We start from the raw sequence: 23,959 nt of genomic DNA, 5'->3' as shown, positions 1-23,959 counted from the left end.
CACATTGGTTGTGCTCTCAACCAAACTGTCAACCAAACTGTCAAACCATTAAATGGCTGGTGTCATAACTGATCACATGTGCAGCATCATGGCAGTTAAAGATCAAACGCCAAGATGACAGCTTCCTTGGCTGAAAACAATAGATGGCTTAGTTCCACTTTAAAGTGGAGCTAATCCCATCGAATCAAAGGTTTCAGAAAACAAATACATTTCTGGCATTCGGGGAATGCTAACTGTCACATTTGATTGTTCTCTGAACCAAACCGTCAAACTGTCAAATAGTTGGAATCATAACTGATCCCATGTGCGGCACTATGGCAGTTGTAGATCATACAGAAACTAAGATGGCAGCTTCCATGGCTGAAAAGGATAAGAGGGTTTAGTTTCACTTTAAAGCAGACCTAAACCCTTTTATCCTTTTCAGCCAATGAAGCCTCCTTCTTGGCCTCTGTTTGATCTTCAACTGCTATGGTGCTGCACATGTGATCAGTTATGACGTCAGCCATTTGATGGTTGGATAGTTTGGTAGAGAACACAACCAATGGAACAAGTTACAGTCCCGGCACGTAACTGTTTTTTAAAACTGTTAAATTGAGGGGTTTAGTTCAGCTTTAACTTTAGATGGCAATTTTGGATGGCATCAAATAGCTAAACATTTTTTTCTAGTTCAAACCTGATCAAATGTAAGAATCTGAAGGGGATTAGCGGTCACATACTGTACAAGAATAACAATTAAATGTATCTATTTTTTGACAAATCTATGGGAACAGATATATTATTGTTCACTTTAAATGCAATTGGTGGTTTGACAATTGCCATTTAAAGACATATCAATGCAGGTCTGCAATCATTAATACATCATTAAATGTATTTTTAAATACAAACAGTTGTAAGTACCCACACTTGACCTGCTATCAATCCATGTACAGTGGGACTGGAGTGTGGGAGGATAAAGTAGGACAGGGTACCAATCAGTTCATGTGCTGACAAAAAGCATGCTGACATGGGGAGAAAGCAGAGTGCAGAGCAGGGGTGGGCTGGACCGGGGGGGGGGGGCAGGTGGCAATTTCCCCCCATGCTCTCCTAACTCATTTTTTTCTACTTTAGGAAGTCGGAGCTGTAGTCCGTGTTGAAGCTCCCAGTGGTGAGGGCAGTGCAGAAGAAACTACAAACCCCGGAGTCTTGGAGGCAGGGCATACCAGGGAGTCAGAAAGCATGATTGGCTCGGGCTGCTGGGCTGCACTGGGCCCTGGCTGCAGCTTGGGAGCATCACCCCCCCAGGAGGCCATGGCATGCAGGGATCTGCTGAGCTTCCAGATAAGATACCCTGACACTCCCAGCTGACCCCCACATCCCCTGTCCCAGTGGTCAGGCTGCACTGATGGGCACTATTCAGACTGCACTGATGGGCAATGATCAGGCTGCACTGATGAGCACTGATCAGGCTGTGTTAATGGGCACTGATCAGGCTGCACTGATGGGCACTGTTCAGACTGTGGTGATAGGCACTGACCAGGCTGCTCTGATGGGCACTGATCAGGCTGCATTAATGGGCGCTGATCAGTCTGTGTTGATGGTCACTGATGAGGCTGAGCTGTTGGGCACTGGTGAGGCTACATTGGAAGGGCACTGATCAGGCTGCCCTGATGGGCACTGGTGAGGCTGCACTGGTTGAGCACTGATCAGGCTGCACTGATGGGAACTGATCAGGCTGTGTTTATGGGCACTGATCAGGATAAGCTGTTGTACACTGGTGAGGCGGCATTGGATGGACACTGATCAGACAGCATTGGTGGGCACTGGTGAGGCTGCATTGGATGAGCACTCATCAGGCTGCACTGATGGGCACTGATCAGGCTGCGTTGATGGGCACTGACCATGCTACACTGATGGGCACTGATGGGCACTGGTGAGGCTGCACTGATGGGCACTGATCAGGCCGAGCTCTTGGGCACCGATTAGGCTGAGCTGTTGGGCACTGGTGAGGCTGCATTGGATGGGCAGTGATCAGGCTGCACTGATGGCCACTGATCAGGCTGCATTGATGGGCACTAGTGAGGCTGCATTGATGGCCACTGATAAGGCTGCACTGATGGGCACTGGTGAGGCTGTATGGATGGGGACTGACCAGGCTGCGTTGATGGGCACTGGTGAGGCTGCATTGGATGGACATTGATCATCCTGCATTGATGGGCACTGGTGAGGCTGAATTGGATTGGGACTGGTCAGCTTGAAAATGAATACTGCAACAAAGCTGGTTCTGTTATTTTGGGTTTTAATGGCTGATTCATTTTTATCTTGTTACTTTTGGCTGGAGTCCTGCTTATAAAAAAAAGACCATAGCAAATTTCAGCCATTTAAATTGTCCCTGAAATTATTCCGCAGTAGACTATCATTATTAAAAGACCAACAATGAGAGGAAAAATGCATGACAACACTGAAAAGGTTAATTTTATATTTAAGAGAACCTGCCAAGATTGTTAACCTCCTTTTATAAAATGCAAAACACCTGTCTGGCCGAGGAAGAAATGAAAAACACCTGTCTGGCCGAGGAACATGAAAACTCCTACATACTTGCTTGGTGAATGCCAAGCATGCACATTTTCAAAGCTATTTTTTTTTCTCATGACAAATAAATTATCATTTTGCAAATACAACTGCACCATGATGGTGCAAAACGCATATCTAGCCTGAATATTTCAGTAGATTGTTAAAAAAATTGGATGGGCACTGATCAGGCTGCACTGATGGGCACTGGTGAGGCTGCACTGATGGGCACTGGTGAGGCTGCTTTAGATGGGCACTAATCAGGCTGCATTGATGGGCACTGATCAGGCTGCATTGGTGGGCACTGGTGAGGCTTCACTGGTGGGCACTGGTGAGGCTGCATTGATGGGCACTGATCAGGCTGAGCTTTTGGGCACTGGTGAGGCTGCATTAGATGGGCACTGATGGGCACTGATCAGGCTGCATTGATGTGCACTGACCAGGCTGCATTGATGGGCACTAATCAGGCTGCACTGATGGGCATTGATCGGGCTGCACTGATTGGCACTGGAGAGGCTGCCTTGGATGGGGACTGGTGAGCCTGCATTGGATGGGTGCTAATCAGGCTGAATTGATGGGAACTGGTGAGGCCGCATTAATGGGTACTGGTGAGGCTGCATTGGTGGCCCCTATTCAGGCTGCATTGGTGGGCATTGGTCAGACTGCATTGATGGGCACTGGCGAGGCTGCATATTGTTCACTGTTCAGGCTGCATTGAAAAAATACAGGTGGGCATGGATAGGGAGCTGATTCAGTGGTTCAGTGGGCCACTTGCCTGGACTTGTCCCCCAGGCCCAAGGCTGCCAGCCTTCCCCTGGTGCAGAGATATGAGCTCATCATTGTGTTACTTCTCCTTTCTGCCTGGGGCAGGTCCTGGGCTCGTAGACTGTTTGTTGAATGAAGGGTGGCCAGCAGACTGAGGACATTAGCAACAGAAAAAAAAATACTGTGTATGAAACCTCTGGATTGAAAATTATTACTGCAACAAAGCTGGTTCTGTTATTTTGTGGTTTAATGGCCAATTTATTTTTAGCTTGTTACTTTTGGCTGGAGTCCTGCTTAAAAAAGACCATAGCCAATTTCAGCCATTCAAACTGTCCCTGAAATTATTCCTCAGTAGACTATCATTATTAAAAGACCAACAATGAGGGGAAATATGCATAACAAACAATACTGCAAATGTTAATTTTATATTTAAGAGAAGCTGTCAAGATTGTTAATCCCCTTTTATAAAATGCAAAATGCCTGTCTGGCTGAGGAAGATATCAAAACTCCTACATACTTGCTTGGTGACAGCCAAGCATGTAGCATTTTCAAAGCTATGTATTTCTCTCATGACAAATAAATGATAATTTTGCAAATAAAACTGCACGATGATGGTGCAAAACACATCTCTAGCCTGAATATTTCAGTAGATTGTTAAAAAAAACAATACTTTGTTACACCATCCTCCGAGTTGAAATTAAAGCTATATATGTACAAGAGCACATATCTTTGCACTGAATAAACAGTTGGCCTTTTTAAAAAGGCAACAAAAAAAGCACCCTAAACCACACAACCAATCACAATTTGGGTTGCTGTAGTTAGAAATGTGAAAGGCTGGTTATTGGTTGCTGTTGGTTACTATGCTCTTTGCTGTTTGTCTTTCTAAATTGCATTTTGTTTACAATTTTATTTGCATATTTTTTTCATGACAGAGCATGTTTTTTTGAAATCATATATATTTTTTTTAATATTGATACCTCTTTCCACCCATTTCCCATCATAACATACTGTGATGAAGGATGTAGCACCCCTGTGGTCACTGTGTTCATGCTTATATTAGTCATGCACATTCCACAAAATGAAGAACGCGAGTGCAAACATATTTTTATTGTGCTGCAAACAGATGAAGTATAACAGACTTGTTGGTGATGCCCAGTTATATCCCAGGTATTGTTTTTAACTACTTTTAATTTTGAAATGAGCAGATGGTTTGTGAGCATCAAATAATTAAAAATAAGAAGAAATAGAAATAAAATGAACCTAATAGCAGAATATAGTATTTTTTTTTTTAATTTAGTTTAGTTTAGTTTTAATTATGATATATTTTTGCATATATATCACTAATGGAAATATAATATATTTGTGTCCTTCAGTATAGCTGTATATTTTTAATCAGACACAGCTTAACCAGCATGTTTTCAAGGTTAAATTTTTAAACATATGTGACCATGAGTGTATCTGCGTGATTATGCTGGCTTAGAAAATCTTATATAACATATAATAAGCCCTAGTAAGCATATAGGCACGATAGGCAAGCTATTCTCTACAATCAATCCACTAGTCACCTTCATCGGTTTACTGTAGGAAGATAATAATGATTAATTTAATGACTGCACTTTATGCCCGATGCTTTGCCTTATATAATATGAATAACAAGCTTATTTAGTAAAGGAATACAAAGCAGTGGTAATATAGAAAGCACACAACCAAAGAAAAATCATCTTGACTGATACAAGAAGTACAGTAAACTGAAATCTCTTCACCTATTTCACATCTAATTATTATTATATTAGTATTCTACAGGATTTGTATAGCACCAGCAGTTTGTACAGTGCTTTTCAAAATGAAATCAAGCTAGACATTACAGTTACAATACAATTCAATACAAGAGGGTTCAGAGGGCCCTGCGTGTTAGCCCTTGTACACACGGTCAGAGATTCCGACAACCAAATCCGTCGGAGTAATTCCGACAGATTAATTCCGGAAGAGGTCCGGAAGTGATGTTGCATACACACGGTCGGACTAGGTTGTCGGAAAATCCGATTGTACATAACGTGATGACGTTATTTCATTATGACGGGACTACGTTCAGGCTAGTAGCCAATAGCTTTGGTCTAGGAATTTGATCTGAGCATGCGTGGCACTTTGTCCGTCGGAGTAGGCTACACATGATCGGAGTATGTCCGATCGGAGCATTTTGTCGGAAAATTTAACCGGCAAGTTGGAAAAGTTGGTCCGTTGGATATTCCGACAGAAACAGTCCAATGGAGACCACACAAAGTCGGAATATCCAACAAAACGGTCCGATAGGACACATTCCGTCGGAATCTCCGACCGCGTGTACAAGGGCTGAGAGCTTACAATCTAAAGAGAAAATCATCTTGAGTCCATGAATTCAGTAACACTGCCTTTTACACCCCACTATTCAAAAATGACTTACATCCAAAGATCTTGCCAATTCATATACTGCTGATATCATATATCCAGGAAATTCACATTATATATTTCACATGTCCTGTTATATGCTGTGGGCAGTGCTATTTAGGCATATTAGCTTCCAAATGAATTAAAACATCTATTTTAACAGATAATGCACTACACTCTTTATAATCCTATTACTAAAGGGGTTGGTGAAAATTAGGTATATAACAATTATGTATTGATCCTAGCAAAGGTCCCTGTGGTTGTTCAGGTCCACATGATAGAGAGAGATATGGGTAGCCTTAATAGCAATAAAATAATAAAGAAAAAGTAAACCATTTGTGCCATCATCCAGGAACTTAGAGATTTGGTCCCCAACCAAGCCTCCTTTGAGAAAAGGGTCAACTGGAATATCTCGGTGGTGGTTATGAATCGATATGGGATGATGTTTGGGGATCATTATCTTGGTGATACATATGGATTGTTACCATGCTTTTAATTTGTATTTGATTTATTCATTATGTGTTATTAATTTAGTATTAATATACTTTTATATCAATACATTTTTCACATATTTGTCTATACATCTGAATTTACCCTCCTATACCGTACCGAGATAGTCCAAAAGGCCCCTGCTCTCTAAAGAGGCTTGGTTGGGGACCAAGTATCCGCCCGCTTTATCTCAATGTTTACATGATGCTGAACACCAAATTACAGAATTTATGATAAATAGCAAATGAGCTAGCGATATACTGCATATATTTTGTTACTGTAATGCAATATAAAAAAAAGGTTACTGCATGATGCATACTGAAATTGGTATTCCATCAGTTAAATTATTCACAGTCCAAGCTTTTTGCTTGAATTTTTTATGAACCCAAATATATCTGTTATTTTTTTTTTTTTTTTTTACTGGAGCTGCCAAAGCTGTTTTATTCTATATATTTTCATTGGCAGATTTTTGACATGCCATGATGTGGAATCTCTGATCTCACGTGTACTGGAGAACACAGAAACAGTAAGCTACTTATTGACTGCAATCTGTTTAATCTTCATCTGTTTAACTTTTAGCTTGCACAAAGCTTCTCACCCATGAGGGCATCGTTTCACTATATCTATACACAAATTTGTCTCTTACTGATGAGCAGCAAAAATGCAAGCTGAGATCATTTCAAATAATATACCTTAATTCTATGAGAAAATATGTGCCCCCCCCCTTCCTAAAGGCTTAGCCTGTTCATATTCACATGCCTGGCCACTACTGAAAAGTTCAAGGGTAAAAAAATAAATAAAAAAAAATGACACAGTAAGGGATTAAATGATTATTAATTCACTTTAGGTCAGATATTCCTGGGGCTTCCAGGACAGGAAAATCCTACAATGCAAACTTTGCATTTGCCAGACACACACGCGCTAGACAGAAAATATCAGATTTTAAATAAATGAATAATTAAAATTAATACATAAAAAAATGTATACAGTATTTATTTTAGACTAGTATTTTCTGCAAAAAGCAACGTATACTTTTTTTTTTTTATAAAATATAGTTTTGCTAAACTGATTTGCATTTCTAATCAAATATAAATGAAATTATTTTAATATAAATAAAAAAAAAACATTTTAATACTGCTTTGGTACCAGCTAGGTTTTGCAGGCGACACACGGTCGTACGTGTCACCGCCATAAAAGTTTATTGTATCAGCTGAGATGAATCGGTTTAGCACAACTGAGTATTTTGTAACGGTGATATTAGAGATGAAATGAAAGACTCACCAGTTAGAGATGGCTGTCTGATGATTCTGTTGAATGGTAAATCTAGACTGAAGAGGTGTGCCAGTGATGTGCGCCGATCATCTTTTCTTGCTCAGGCACTGTTATTGTTGTCAGGAGCTTCAGGGCAGACCTGTCAGGGGCTTAGCAGAGGAAGAGGGGAGCATCAGCATCAGAAGCAGTTTCATACACAGGGAATCTCTATGAGCTACCTCCCTACACCACACCCTCTGCGCTCGTCTGTCTTTTCCAGCATACAAGTCACCCTGATTATAGAGCATTCACACACCTCCCTCTGTGGCATACACTCCCCTCTGTGACCTGTGGCTCTCTGCATACAGCAAAAAATAAAAAATACAAAAAAACTCCATCTGATCATCCTCCCCTGCCACATGTTTGCTACCTTACCTGCTGCCGCTACTGCACATGACATAGAGCAGACACTGTATGCCTGTCTGTAGCAACAACCCAAACCTGCATCCTAATGCCTAACTTCATTGAGCATCCAAGCATGATCTACTGTTATTTTTATTTTTTTTTGTCCATCGGTAGCTAAAAAAAAAAAAAAAAAAAGGGTGATTTTAACATGTATGTGAACATTTTCAAAATGGGCTTGGACGGCAAGTGGTTAATAAACATCAGATTCCCAGGCTGCGTCTACGTCATTTTTTTTTATTCAGCTCAAGGTCAAAGCCTCTGTTATGTTGGAGTCCCCTCTTCTTTTTTTTTTTTCTAAATCCTGATCTCGACATAACGCCTGGGATACTGTTTTTTTTTTTTTATTTCTTTACCTGAACGAATAGAATGATATCGGTTCTGTAATCAAGTACTGAGAGCCCCCCTCCCTCCATAGCCCATCTTACGTCAGCACACGGATGGTCGCTTACCACAAGCCAGCTCTTCAGCCGTCATCACCACTGGCACACTGAAGTTACCTTGCTGTGCGCTTTGTTCTTTCCAGCCCTTTCTGTCTCTGGACAGCAGGTCACATTGTGATCCGCGCATCGAAATAAAACGCTGCAACTGGCTGCTGTTTTTGCTGTGTGCAACCCTATAACAAAGTGATAGCTCATGAGATCTCTGGTCAGCGTGATTCTTTTCAGGCTTTGGGCTAAGAATACTGTAACGGAGATGATAATGGATCAGTTACCATAGCTACAAAGGCGGCATATTTGAGTACCGTTTTATATGTAGACAGATGAAATCATCATTTGAAATGTGCGTGCGAAAATAAGTGGAGTGGCTTTCACTTTGATTTTGGAGAGCGCTATAGATAGGCTTTTATGTTAATAGGTCTTTTGAGGACATTAGCAAAATTAACCCCTTTTTGTTACCAGCTGCAGGAATGGAAGAAATATCTTTATCATTCTCGAATTATTATTTAATATTAACTTTATTTATTTATTTTATTTATTTTTTATTCTTTAACCATTTAGGACAGATCCTAAGCAATGAAAGTCACAGGTAGTCAAGCGGGTTTAGGGCTGGCCATACATTATACAATTTTTCTTGTACAGTTTTGATTACGATTTACCAAAACCATATAATATGAGGTCAGATCTAAACATTTTCAATTTGTATGCAATCAGGCAGGCCCTTGTACTACATAGTTGAAGGTAAATCTAAAGGAAATTGAATAAGAAAATTGTATAATGTATGGCCGGCTTACCATGGAACTACCAAAGATACATTTTATAATGAGGTATAAATATACACACATAGGGGGTTATTTACTAAAGGAAGATCCACTTTGCGCTGCAAGTGCACTTGGAAGTAAAGTCGCTGTGGATCTGAGGGGGACATGCAAGGAAAATAAAAATCAGCATTTTAGCTTGCACATGATTGGATGATAAAATCAGCAGAGCTTCCACTCATTTGAGATCTACCCCTTAGATTTAGAGCGACTGCGCTTCCAAATGCACTTACAGTTCAAAGTGGATTTGCCTTTCGTAAATAACCCCCTGTATTACCAAAAGCATGGGGATGCCTGCCTTTACACGCACATTAACTTTTATGGCATCCCGGTCTTAGTCCATAGGGTTCAATATTGAGTTGGCATATCCTTTGCAGCTATAATAGCTTCATCTCTTCTGGGAAGTTCAGAAGGTTTAGGAGTGTGTCTATGGGAATGTTTGACCATTCTTCCAGAAGCGCATTTGTGAGGTCAGGCACTGATGTTGGACGAGAAGGCCTGGTTTGCATTCTCCGCTCAAATTCATCCCAAAGGTGTTCTATATAGAGAGAGAGGTAAGGACTCTGTGCAGGCCAGTCAAGTTCCTCCACACCCCAAACTCCCTCATCCATACTAGAAAAATTGGCCTGGTGCAAATAGCACAGCCGATACCCCTGGGGATGTTTGAATGAGATAGACCAGTCCGTAGGTAAAGTATAGTACCGTAATTTATTAGTAGAAAATATTACATACATGTATAATAAAAACATTGTTGTGGCAATATATATAGAAAGTTACTAGACAGAGCATTGATTATGTAAACAATAGACTTGCGACTTATGTAAATTTTGAGAAGAATGCCGACATGTTTCGGACCATCTGTCTGACCATCTTCCTAGGCATATATTTTATCTCGTATGTACATAGTCTAAAATATAAATATAATTATATTAGTACAACTTGTACTAATATAATCCACCCTGGTGGAGAGATTATGGTGTGGGGTTGTTTCTCAGGTGTCGGGCTTGGCCCCTTAGTTCAAGTGAAGGGAACTCTTAAGGTGTCAGCATACCAAGACATTTTGGATAATTTCATGCTCCCAACTTTGTGGGATTCATTTGGGGATGACCCCTTCATGTTCCAACCTGACTGCACACAAGTGCACAAACAAGCTCCATAAAGACATGGATGAGTGAGTTTGAGGTGGGGAACTTGACTAGCCTGCACAGAGTCCTGACCCCAATGCAATAGAAGACCTTCTGAATGAATTAGAGCGGGTACTGCAAGCCCGGCCTTCTCATCCAGCATCAGTGCCTGACCTCGCAAATGCGCTTCTGGAAGAATGGTCAAACATTCCCATAGACACACTCCTAAACCATGTGGACAGTCTTCCCAGAAGAGTTCTTATAGCTGCAAAGGGTGGGCCAACTAAATATTGAACCCTATGGACTAAGACTGGAATGCCATTGAAGTTTATATGCATGTAAATGCAGATTATATAGCTACATAGTAGCTGAGGTTAAAAAAAGACACAAGTCCATCCAGTCCAACCTATGTGTGTGATTATATGTCAGTATTCCATTGTATATCTCTGTAGGTGCTTATCTAATAGTTTTTTGAAACTATCGATGCCCCCCCCCCCCCCCACTGAAACCAACACCTGTGGAAGGGAATTCCACATCCTTGCCGCTCTTACAGTAAAGAACACTCTACGCAGTTCAAGGTTAAACCTCTTTTCTTCTTATTTTAGTGAGAGGCAGTGGAGGTCCGTCCATAGGGGGTGCGCGGGTGCCGCCCCCCATGCAATCAAAAAAAAATCAAAAAAGAAAAAAAAAAAAATTTAAACATGTCCCTACCGATCGCGCCACAGCTTCCGGCGCGATGGACTGGCCGGGTGAGGGCATAGATTTGCTCTTTGAGTGACATGGGCGGCACTTCCGACGTCACTCAAGGAAGTGACGTTGGCACGCTGTTCTCCCTGCAGCGTCCCGCCTGAGAGGATCACAGGCTCGCAGGCTGAGGTAAGGCATGGCCATGCTTTCCAACGTATATTTAATATATATATATTATAATATATATATTAAATATCCTTTTTTCAGCGGCCCACCCCCCAACCTTAATTCTTTTTCTTCTTCTTCTCGGCGGCAAGATTAATTGCTATTTTCAGCGGCCCCCCGGTGGTCGGCGGCACACCAATCCCCCCAAAATGATTAAAAAGTAAAACTCTTATTCTCGGTGGTCAGCGGTATACCGAACACCCCCCCCCCCCCCCACAGTTATTAATTGTGATTAATTAATTGTTAGTTTACAGCCCCCCCACAGTCTCATTCTCTTCTGCTTAGACAGTGGTTGGTGGTTTTTGATGAACAGTGCTTGCTCATATAGTGACATGTGAATGCTGTTCTGCAGATCAGTACTGTAAGCCCAGGCAAGTGTGATGAAGCACCCAGATATGCAGATATGTGCAATTTACAGGTTGCAGAATGAAGATATGTGCGATTTACAGGTTGCAGATATGTGCGATTTACAGAATGCAGATATGTGCGATTTACAGGTTACAGATATGTGCAATTTACAGATTGCAGATTTGTGCGATTTACAGAATGCAGACATGTGCGATTTACAGGTTACATATATGTGCGATATACAGAATGCATATATGTGCGATTTATAGGTTACAGATATGTGCAATTTACAGGTTGCAGAATGCAGTTATGTGCGACTTACATAATGCAGATATGTGCAATTTACAGGTTGCAGAATGCAGATATGTGCGATTTACAGAATGCAGATATGTGCGATTTACAGGTTGCAGATATGTGCAAATACAGGTTGCTGAATGCAGTTATGTGCGATTTACAGTTTTCAGAATGCAGTTATGTGCGATTTACATAATGCAGATAGGTGCAATTTACAGGTTGCAGAATGCAGATATGTGTGATTTACAGTTTGCAGAATGCAGATATGTACGATTTACAGGTTGCTTTACTAGAGCCCTGTGTATAATGTGCAGCCTGGTATATGAAGTGCAGAGCCGGGTGTATAATGTGCAGCCTGGTATATGATGTGCAGAGCCCAGTGTATAATGTGCAGCCTGGTATATGATGTTGATTCGATAAGGGGTGTGGCTTGTGAGAAGTGGGATGGGCCAGATCTGAAGGGGCGTGGTCTTGCGCCCCCCATCCTAAAACGTCACCAGCCACCACTGGTGAGAGGCCACGTGTCTTAAACTCTCTTCCGTGAAAAAGTTTTATCCTTATTGTGGGGTCACCATTATGGTATTTGTATATTGAAGTCATATCCCCTCTCAGGCGTCTCTTCTCCAGAGAGAATAAGTTCAGTGCTTGCAACCTTTCCTCATAACTAATATCCTCCAGACCCTTTATTAGCTTTGTTTTCCTTCTTTGTAATTGCTCCATTTCCAGTACATCCTTCCTAAAGACTGGTGCCCAGAACTGGACAGCATACTCTAGATGAGGCCGGACCAGAGTCTTGTAGAGCAGGAGAATTATTCTTTTGTCCCTGCAGTTAATCCCCCTTTTAATGCATGCCAATATTCTGTTTGCTTTGTTAGCAGCTGTTTGGCATTGCATGCCATTGCTGAGCCTATCATCTACTAGGACCCCCAGGTCCTTTTATATCCCAGATTCCCCCAGAGGTTCACCCCTTAGTGACTAGATTGCATTCATATTTTTGCCACCCAAAGGCATTATTTTACATTTTTCTACATTGCCGTATAGTTGTCCACCGCATTAATTTGTTCAGATCTTCTTGCAAGGTTTCCACAACTTGCGGAGAAGTTATAGAATTTATAGCCCTGCTTAGCTTACTGTTGTTCTCAAATACAGAGATTGAACTGTTTACCCCATCCTCCAGGTCATTTATGAATAAATTCAACAGGATTGGTCCCAGCACAGAACCCTGGGGAACCCCACTTCCCACCCCTGACCATTCCCGAGTATTCCCCATTTGTCTCCACCCTCTGAAGTCGCCCTTGTAGCCATTTTTCAATCTATGTACTCACCCTATGGTCCATGCCAATGGACCTTACTTTGTACAGTAAACGTTTATGGGGAACTGTGTCAAATGCTTTTGCAAAATCCAGAAACACAATGTCTGCAGGCCTTCCTTCATCTAGATGGCAGCTCACCTCCTCATACAAGGTTAATAGATTGGTTTGGCAAGAACGATTCTTCATGAATCCATGCTGATTACTGCTAATTCTACCATTTTCATTACTAAAATCTTGTATATAGTCCCTTATCATCCCCTCCAAGAGTTTGCATACTATTTATGTTAGGCTAACTGGTCTGTCCCAGGGATGTATTTTGGCTCTTTTTTAAATGTTGGTGCTACATTGGCTTTTCTCCAATCAGCTGGTATCATCCCAGTCATTAGATTGTCAGTAAAAATTAGCAATTAGCAATGGTCTGGCAATTACTTGACTGAGTTTTATATGTTCCCTTGGGTGCAAGCCATCTGGTCCCACTGATTTATTAATGTTAAGTTTCCCAAGTCTATTTCTAGTTCTGTTCTCTTTTAGCCATGAGGGCACTTCCTGTGAATGTGTCACAATACTTTTGACAATATAGTGTACATATAAAACTCAATATCTTTTTTTTTTTTTAACTCCGTCAACAGAAAAACAACAGTTTCAGTTTTCTACCTTGTGAGCTAGTAGTGAATGAGACAAATGTTTGCCAAAGCTAATGCATTGGCATTACCTGGTGGGTGTCCATGATTACTATTTTGTAGTGGTCAGAGCGTGTATGTTTTTGAGGGGAAGGTAAGGGAAAGAATTGGGACAATGTTGTGTGTGTGTGGGGGGTGTGAGGCGCGTGATAAAGAAGAGTGGGCAAATGGGAGGACGGGCAGATGATTGAACAGAATGAAGGGAAGGTTAGGGGAGGAATGAGGAGCGGGGGAGGGCAAGGGGCTCCAGAAGTATGGTTACTCATAGTAGAACAAAGAAAAACCTGGTGCCGAAGGAAACGATTGGAACCCCTAGGGGTCTATTATAGACAGACCAAATGATTAGGTATTAAAAATATTAATTTTATTGAGATTGACAACAAGTAAAGAGTAAATAGAAATCAATATATAAAAACAATATGTGGTACCCAGTTATACAATTGTATGAAGAAACCACTGTCCTGAGGTAGAACGGACTAGTGATGATCCATACAGGCGTAGACACCTGACATCTTACATGTTACGGACTAACAGACCTTCTTCGTTAATTAAGTCAGATGGGTAAATTTTTTCTACAATAGAAGACAATGTGCAAATAATACAGTTTAGTATCCAATAAGTAACAAAAACAAATTTAACAATATCATAGCAACTACAAAAAATGCAGTAAATACAGAATCAATCATATATATTTAACCATGTGTCATGACTACTTACAAAAAAATAATCCACACAGGATAAATCTGAGAGAAGATGGAACGTGGTGGTCATTGCAAACCATGGAAAGCATGAACGGTCCCCTTCTGAGCCTAACAGAATCCAGAACCAGAGGGCAGCCAGTGCTTCACTACAAGGACTAGAAGCTGAGGTAGTGTATAGCTCTTGCCTAGATTGGGCCAAAATCACTATATCGAGAAAAAAAAAACATAACAAAGGGTCACTAATATATATTTTTTCAAATATAAGTTTTTATTAAGAAAACACAAAGGGAGAGAACCCATCATCTCAACATAGGTGTACATGTCATTAAGTAATAAGTACAGTAAATTTGGAAACATTACACGTTGCGGCAATATCCTTCTGTACGGTCCCGTACATGGAAGTGAATACCATCAAGGTATGTACTGTACACTCTTATCAATCAGCTTTATATAAAATTTCAGAGAGAGACGGGATCCTCTCCAGGTGTTTTTTCTTAAGAACACTAAAGTAGTAGAAAGTAAAGTAGTGGAGGAAAAGAGGGGTGGGAAGGGGGAAGGATAGAGGGAAAGAGGAGGGAGAGAGGAAGCAGAGACAGGACGAGTGTGGGGAGGACGTTACTAGTGATGGACGAACTTCCGACGGGACGTTTCACGAACGCGGACCGCGAACGCGGCCGATAGTTCGCGAACCGTAACGTTCGCGGCGGGCCCCATTGACTTCAATGGGAGGCGAACTTCGCAAACCTACAGGTCAATTTTGCAGCCACAAAATAATTAATAGCTGTGCAAACATAGTCCCACCACATGGCTAATGACATAACACATGTATGAGGTGAATCTGGGATCGACAACTACAAGCATTCTTTTTTTATATGGGAAATTGTTGTGACAATTCAGGACTGTGGAGCGCATGAAGACAATGGAGGAGAGGGAAAGTCAGGGACCAGGGTAGGCAAAGAAGAGGGTGCAGGAGATGATCACCAGCAGCGTGACATACAGCAATTACACCTGCACCGTGATAGAGTCATCTGACAACAGCACCGTGATAGAGAGCACTGACATCAGCAGCGTGACATAAAGCACTAACACCAGCACCGTGATATACAGCACTGACATCAGCACCATGATATACAGCACTGACACCTGCACCGTAGGCAGCCCCAGGAGGAAGTCAGCATAGCACAGGGATGGTGGGAGCCCCTCATAATGAGCATAGCACAGGGATGGTGGGAGCCCCTCATAATGAGCATAGCACAGGGATGGTGGGAGCCCCTCATAATAAGCAGCCCCAGGAGGATGTCAGCATAGCACAGGGATGGTGGGAGCCCCTCATAATAAGCAGCCGCAGTAGAAATATGACACCGCTCAACCTCTTCAAAGAGGAGGGTATGGGCATATAGTATGTGTGCTTTTTTTGGACAAGGAAGTGAGCCAAATGAAGAAAGAAGGTCTTTGTGCTCATTTAAAAAAATTGTTTATAGACATATACATGGTCTACTGGTCACATGTGTTAAATTCCCCCCGAGATCCATGCCTCATTCATTTTTAGAAATGTGAGGTAGTTAACACTGTCGGGAGCTAGGCGAGTACGCTTATTGGTCACGATCCCCCCTGCTGCGCTGAACGTCCTTTCGGACAGGACACTGGATGAGGGGCAAGCCAACAGTTCGATTGCAAATTGGGCAAGCTCTGGCCAGAGGTCAAGCCTGCCCACCCAGTAGTCCAGGGGTTCATCACTTCTCAGAGCGTCCACATCGGCCGTTAACCCGATGTAGTCGGACACCTGACGGTCTAGGCGCTCCCTGATGCTGGATCCGGATGACACCTGTCGATGGGTCGGCTGAAAGAATGACCTCATATCCGAAGTCACCAACACATTTTCAAACCGGCCTCTTCTTGCAGGCGCTGTTGGATTGGTACCCGCAACTCCTTCTCTGGGAGTGGGAATTGCTCCTCTGCCAGCGCACGCAAAGGCAGAATGCAGCATTTCTCGAAGCAAGGCCTGGAAGTGCTCCATTCTGCCAGCCCTCTGTGACGGCGGTAACATTTCTGCCATTTTGTGTTTGTACCGGGGGTCTAAGTACGTTGCCACCCAGTACTGGTCCTTGACCCTTATGCTTTTTATACGGGGGTCCCTATTAAAACACTGGAGCATGAAGGCCCCCATTTGCACTAAAGTGGAAGCGGTGTGGTGGCCTGGCTCCTGCTCATCATCCAGGATAATGTCGTCCTCTTCATTCTCCTCTCCCCATCCACGCACAACAGGGATCCCAGAAAGGTTTAAAGCATGCTCTTCTTGCTCCTCCTCATCCGCCCCGGCACCATCCTCCTCTGACTCCTCTTCAGACTCCTGTTGTTGACTTGTCTCAGATAGAGTAGCCCCCCCTGGGAATTCATCCAGCATTGCGACTTCCTCATCTTCCCGCTCCTGCTCCTCCACAGCTTGATCAATGACACGACGCAATGCACGCTCCATAAAGAAGGCATAAGGTACCATGTCACTGATGGCGCCATGGCTGCGACTGACCAGTTTGGTGATCTCCTCAAATGGGCACAGAAGTCTGCATGCGTCACGCATGAGCAGCCACTGGCGCGGTGAAAAAAACCCCCGCTCCCCAGAACCGGTTCTGCCGCAGAGTTCATACAGGTAGACGTTAACTGCACGTTTCTGCTGGAGCAGCCTATCAAGCATATAGAAGGTTGAGTTCCATTGCGTCGGGCAATCGCAAATAAGACGTCTGACCGGCAGATTGTGTTGCCGCTGAATGTCAGCAAGACGAGCCATGGCCGTGTAAGATCTTCTGAAATGGGCCGAGATTTTCCTTGCCTGCCGCAAGATGTCCTGGACCCCAGGGTATTTGAAAAGGAATCGCTGCACGACCAAGTTTAAGACGTGTGCCATGCATGGCACGTGCGTGATTTTGCCCTGTTTCAATGCGCTAAGCAGATTTGCACCGTTGTCACACACCACTTTACCAACTGTCAAATTGAGCGGTGTTAGCCACTGATCTGCCTGTGAACGCAAAGCTGAAAGGAGTGCCGGGCCAGTGTGGCTCTTGGCTTCCAGGCACAACAGACGCAGCACGGCATGGCAACGTCTCACCTGGCATGTCGAATAGGTTCTGGGGAGCTTGGGCGGCACAGCGGAAGAGACGCTAGCAGTGGAAAAGGAGGAGTCAGCTGAGGAGGAGAGGGAGGAGGATGGAGTAGGAGGAGGAGGAGAAGAAGAGTCAGCCCTGCATGCAATCCGTAAAAAACAAATCTACACGGGTGCCACGGGTTACATGCTTGACGGCCGTCAGAAGGTTCACCCAGTGGGCAGTAAAAGTGATATACCTTCCCTGCCCGTGTTTGCTAGACCACGTGTCTGTGGTCAGATGTATCTTGGCACCGACACTGTGTGCCAGAGATACATTCACTTGCCGCTGAACATGGCCATATAGCTCTGGGATTCCCTTCTCTGAGAAATACTTCCTTCCTGGGACCTTCCATTGTGGTGTTCCAATGGCCACAAATTTGCGAAAGGCCTCGGAGTCCACCAGTTTATATGGCAGTAGTTGGGGTGCTATGAGTTCTGACAAGCCAGCCGTCAACCGTTGGGCAAGAGGGTTATCCGGCGTCATAATTTTTTTACGCTCAAACATTAGGCCCACGGAAGCCTGCCTTTTTGCAGAAAAACGTGAGCTTGGCGTGATGGAAGGTGGAGTGGAGGACAATTGTGAGGAGAGAGGAGAAGGAGAAGTAGAAGACGAGGCTGGACGGTGAGAGCCTGCAGTGTGGCTTTGTGTGTTCCGTTGCTCCCACTCGGCTCGGTGATGGCTGCTCATGTGCCTTCTTAAGGCGGTCGTCCCTAGGTGAGTGTTGGGCTTACCGCGACTAATGCGTTGACTGCAAAGATTGCAGATGGCAACGCTATTGTCAGCAGCGGATACGTTAAAAAAAGCCCACACTGCGGAGCCATGTGCCGGTGTCCTGGGAGTGCCAGATGTGTACGTACATGGTGGATGACTCGCTCCTGATACATTTGCAGTCTGCTTTGTCCCTCCTGTGCAATGTAAGTTATTTCTGCTTCTCCTCCCTATCTGCTGGTCCATATCTCCCTCTGAACTCCCCTCCTCTTCCTCTCTTGTGGGCACCCACGTGACATCACTAGACACGTCATCATCAACGTCACTTTCCCCACCGCTATAAGTAGAGATCTCGGAGTAGGCAGCAACACCGGGGACCAACCTCCTCCTTGGGCTGATCTGGGTACTGTCGTCAGACTGCTGAGTAGCGGTTGTTGCTACCTCCCCTTCCTGATCCAATACCAAGAGTGGCTGCGCATCAGAAATGTCCTCTTGATATGGATCGGAAAATAATTCCTGTGACTCAAGCGGAAGGTATGTGGTGGTGGTGGTGGTGGTGGTGTTGTTGGTGGCAGTGTCTTTGGGGGTGCACATAGCAGAGAGTGAAGAAGAGGGTGCAGATCGAGAGGATGAGGAGGGTGCAGAAGAGTAAGGCTGAGCGAGCCACTCAACCAAGTCTGGTGCGTCCTTTAAAGTAATTGAACGCACCTTCTGCAACTTCCCACTTTGGCTCAAGCCTGTTTCGCCCGCCCTACCCCTAACACCCCTGCGGAAGGGCCAGCCTCTTCCTCTGCCTGTCATTTTTTAAATGACCCTGAAGGACTGCTGCAGTATAGGGCACCGGTCAGCAGTAGTGCACCTCAACCCTATGTATTGTGGACCGATACCAGTCCTTATAGAATGGCAGACTGTATCTCACTCAACCCTATATACTGTAGTACCCTATACCTTACCAGTCCTTATAAGGACTTTTGTGGACCAAGTAGGTTGTGTGTGAGTGATTAGCAGACTGTACGTCAGTCCCTATACCAATGAAGGACTGCTGCAGTATAGGGCAGCGGTCAGCAGTAGTGCACCTCAACCCTATGTATTGTGGACCTATACCAGTCCTTATAGAGTAGCAGACTGTACCTCACTCAACCCTATGTACTGTAGCACCCTATACCTTACCAGTCCTTATAAGGACTTTTGTGGACCAAGTAGGTTGTGTGTGAGTGATTAGCAGACTGTACGTCAGTCCCTATACCGATGAAGGACTGCTGCAGTATAGGGCAGCGGTCAGCAGTAGTGCACCCCAACCCTATGTTATTTTGGACCTATACCAGTCCTTATAGAGTAGCAGACTGTACCTCACTCAACCCTATGTACTGTAGCACCCTATACCTTACCAGTCCTTATAAGGACTTTTGTGGACCAAGTAGGTTGTGTGTGAGTGATTAGCAGACTGTACGTCAGTCCCTATACCGATGAAGGACTGCTGCAGTATAGGGCAGCGGTCAGCAGTAGTGCACCTCAACCCTATGTATTGTGGACCGATACCAGTCCTTATAGAATGGCAGACTGTACCTCACTCAACCCTATGTACTGTAGCACCCTAGACAGACCAAGTTAACAGTCCTTATAAGGAGGTTTGTGGAACAAGTGGGTTGTGAATGATTAGCAGACTGCAGCAGAAGGGAAGCAGTCAAGTATAATATGCTTTCTATATTTGGAAGAAAGAATATTATACGTGTACAAGCCTATTACCATACCAGTCCTGAAAAGAACCTTTGTGGAACTAATAGTAACAGCTACTGATTAAACTGACCCTCACTGCCTGACACACTGCTTCCTGCCTGTCCCTATATAAACTTACAAAACAGAGGCTACTGGAACAATAACTGGAATAGCACTTTTGTGGACCTGATAGTAACAGCTAATGATGATGACTAAACTGACTCTCCCTGCAGCACACACCGTCCTGTCCCCTTCTCTAAACTGACAAAAGACACTCAGGCTGCTGCAACAATCAGTAGTACAGCAAACCTATATACACCTAACACCTATACCAGTCCTGAAAAGAACTTTTGTGTACCAAATAGCTAGCGATTTGGGTCACTGGAATCTCTCCCTGCTCCACACAGAAACCTCTCCCTATAGTGACAGAAGAAAGAATGTAAAATGGCCGCCGGATCGGGTGTATTTATAGGTTAGGGGGAATGTCCAAGTGTCCATGTGCTGTAATGTCTCAATTGGCTGTCCTGTACCCCATGATGGATGTGTCATCATAGGTCAAAGTTCTTTTACACAGAAAACACGGAAGTCCGCCGGGCGAATGGCGGCAATAGTCCGCCGATCAGGCGAATCGCGAACAGCCGAAATTCGCCGCGAAACGACCGCCGGGCGAACTGTTCGGCCATCACTAGACGTTACCATTCCAGCACAAAGTAGCATTATGTCCCTAGAAGGGTCGTCCCTTCCTCGGAGTAAATGAAGATATTCCAAAGACTCCAGGTCTTTGTGTATTTCTCTTGATTGTGTTGCGCAGTAAGGATCAGATCCTCTATTTTGTTTATTTCTTCTACCTTTCTCAGCCAGCACCCAGTAGTCGGCGGACACTGATGTTTCCAGTAAAGGAGTATACATGCCTTAGCTGCATTTAGTAAGTAACATACTAATGATTTTTTGAAAGATTTGGCTGGGATCTTTGACAGGTGTAATAGGAAGAAAGATGCATCCTCTGGGATTTTTTATTCTGTGCATTTTTGTGTAATGCGACAAACTTCTGCCCAGAAATTCGTCAATCTTGGACAGGACCAGAAAATATGTAACAATGAGCCCGCGTCCTCCCGGCACCACCAACATCCGTCCGAGGAAGTCGAGAAGCACCTGTGTTGCTTAGTGGACGTGGGATACCATCTGGAGAAAATAAAAAAATTTGTTTCCTGAATTTTAGTGCAGAGGGTGGATTTGATGGCAAAAGTGATGATGTGTTGTTTTTGTGTCTCTGAGAATTTCTGGTTAAGGTCAGTCTCCCATCTCTCTAAACATAAGAGACGTGGTTGTTTAGGGGGTGAATTCAAGAGGGGGTACATTTTGGAGAGGGTTTGAGATATCGGTACAGTCTCTGAACAGTATTCCTCAAACGTCGTCAGTGGGTGAGAGAAGGTGTGTGGGTCAGGAATGGAATGGAAGAAATGGGGTAATTGCACAGCCTTCCAGAAGGGAAGGTGGTAGTTGCCCAATGCGTCAGTCAATTCCGCGAGGTACATCCATCGACCATCGTCACAACCCTGGAAGCCTGCTCCCATCCCAAGTCTCTCAGGTCTGTATACTCTGCATGTTGCAGGCCTGGCGTAAAGTTTGGGTGTCCGAGAATCGGAAAAAGTGGTGAAATCTCCAATGTCAAAAGCATTTTCATAGCTACATGAGTGCTGTGTCTTAATGTGGTCCCAATCAATGGGTGTGATTCCAGGCTCAGAGGTAAGGAGTTGAAGAACCATAGTTCACTTTTTAAAGGGAAGCTGGTTTGGGATTGTTCTATTTGTGTCCATAATATATATGTTCTATTTCATCTCCAGTCTAGGACCCTGCCTAAGTGAGTAGACTGATAATATCATCGGATGTTGGTACCACAAGGCCTCTATTCTGCTTGGGAAGTGACATTTGGGTTCAGTTCAATCTGGGCTTTTTCTGAGCCCAGATGAAGTGGGTGAAGAGGGCTTGCACTTGTTTGAAGAAGGAGGTAGGTATCTGTATAGGGAGGGCTTGGAACAGGTAGAGGTATTTGGGGAGGATACACATTTTAATCAGATTGCATCTACCAAACCACAAATGCAATCCTTTATGCCAGTTGTCTAATAGGGAGCGGGTCTTAGTCAGCAATGGTGGGAAGTTGAGAGCGTATGTACATGATATGTCAGACGGGATATATGTTGCTAAGTATTTAAGAGCCAAATTCGTCCATTTAAAGTGGAAGTTTGACTGGATGGATAGAATGGAGTGGGGAGGGACAGCGACACCCATAGCCTCTAATTTAGAGAAGTTTATTTTTAAATTTGAGATGGCTCCATATGTATAAAATTTCTTCATGAGGTTGAGTAAGGAGATTGTGGGGTTCGTTAGGGAAAATAATAATTCGTCCACATATGCAGAGACTTTACACTGGGAGTATCCAACTGGAAGTCCCAGTATGTTAGGGTTCAGTCTTATTTTGCATAGGAAAGGGTCCAGGGAAAGGGCAAAAAAGAGGGGAGAAAATGGGAACCCCTGTCTCCTGCCCTTTATAATTGGGAAAAGTTCACATAGCAGTCCGTTTATTTTCACCTGAGCCGTTGGATTAGAGTAAATTCTGCCTATACAGCTGAGCATCCACTCTCCCACACCAAAGTGACGGAGGACAGAGAACATAAAGTTCCAGTTCACCCTATCAAATGCTTTTTCGGCATCTATACTAATAAAAACGCATGGGGTATTGTTAGCGTTTGCTATGTGGACAAGAATCAGCACATTAATAATGTTGTCTCTGGCTTCCTTAGAAGGGATAAAGCCCACTTGGTCTAGATGTGTCAGGAGCTGGAGATGTTGAGCTAAGTGGGTAGCTAAAATTTTGGTGAACAACTTCGGGTCAGTATTTAAAAGGGAGATAGGTCTATAACTTCCGCAGGAACCTGGGTCTTTCACTTCTTTGTGGATCAGCGTAATATGAGCTTTTAAAGTGTCTCTGGGGAGTGACGCCCCCATGCCTACTGCTTTAAAGAATGTCACCATTTGCGGGCCAATAATCAGGAGGAGGGTTTTGTAGTATTGGACAGGGCCTTTCCTGGTTTCATGGTACCAATAGCAAGCTGAGGCTCCTCTAGGGTAATCGGGGAGTCCAGGTCCTCTTGAACTTCCATGGGCAGAGAGGGCATTTGTGAGGATGTAATGTATTCGTCTATGTCTGCTTGAGGTGGGTCCCTGTAAGTTGTATAATGAGTGGTAAAAGTCTATGAACTCATATGAAAGTGTGTAAGGGAGATGGGGGCCTGGTCTGACCAAGTAATATCGAGGAATCGGATACAGCGTGTAATTAGTTATGGCGAATCAAAAATAAGTCTATTCTAGTGTTTATTTTTTGTGGTGAAGAGTAAAATGTGTAATCTCGCTCTCCTGAGTGTTGCAGTCACCATATATCGATCAATTGAGCCTTGTGAAGGGAGTTAGCTGTCCATTTCCCCTGAGATGCAGGTATCACAGAGTGTCCAGATGAGACATCCGATGATGAGAGCAAGGGGACATTAAAATCTCCTCTGAGGATTAACTGGCCCTGTGCAAAATCTGTCAATTTGTCTAAAGTTTGTGCAATGAATTTGGCTTGTTGGTCATTTGGGGCATATAACGTCGCTAAGGTAAGTTGTTTCACCTACATGACCTTTTAGGAATACAAAATGTCTCCCTGGGTCTATTATTTCCACCTGATTAGACTTGTGCACAACGGAAAATTTTGTTTAGTTTCGGTTCGTTGTCATTCGTAAAATACATAATTTTGTTCTGTTATATTCGTTATGTTATGTTAATACGTT

The 23,959-nt window shown here is 43.6% G+C and overlaps 1 protein-coding gene and 1 long non-coding RNA gene across 8 annotated transcripts in view; one reads left to right on the top strand and one right to left on the bottom strand.

Moving 5' to 3' along the window:
* Nucleotides 1-8,609, bottom strand: part of SLC24A2 (solute carrier family 24 member 2) — a 353,458-nt gene extending 344,849 nt beyond the window's left edge. For 2 of the 7 annotated variants that reach the window (XM_077475216.1, XM_077475221.1), the window contains exon 1: nucleotides 7,507-7,779. The gene's annotated coding sequence lies outside the window, so the exon portion shown is untranslated. Of the gene's footprint in view, nucleotides 1-7,506; nucleotides 7,781-7,911; nucleotides 7,932-8,390 lie in introns of those variants that run through there. The other 5 variants (XM_077475220.1, XM_077475222.1, XM_077475217.1 and 2 more) reach the window with 4 other exon arrangements.
* The window catches only part of LOC143974119 (uncharacterized), a 33,172-nt gene continuing 13,602 nt past the window's right edge, over nucleotides 4,390-23,959 (top strand). Inside the window, exons 1-2 of the long non-coding RNA XR_013272170.1 lie at nucleotides 4,390-4,479; nucleotides 6,691-6,751. This is a non-coding gene — a long non-coding RNA (uncharacterized LOC143974119). The remainder of the gene's footprint in view (nucleotides 4,480-6,690; nucleotides 6,752-23,959) is intronic.

This window comes from Lithobates pipiens, unplaced genomic scaffold (genome assembly GCF_037356315.1).
Source record: "Lithobates pipiens isolate NorthernLeopardFrog02 unplaced genomic scaffold, aLitPip1_a1.2 Scaffold_13, whole genome shotgun sequence".
NCBI lineage: Eukaryota > Metazoa > Chordata > Amphibia > Anura > Ranidae > Lithobates > Lithobates pipiens.
The sequence above is the reverse complement of the archived record's forward strand: the minus strand, read 5'-3'. Positions and strand labels throughout refer to the sequence as shown.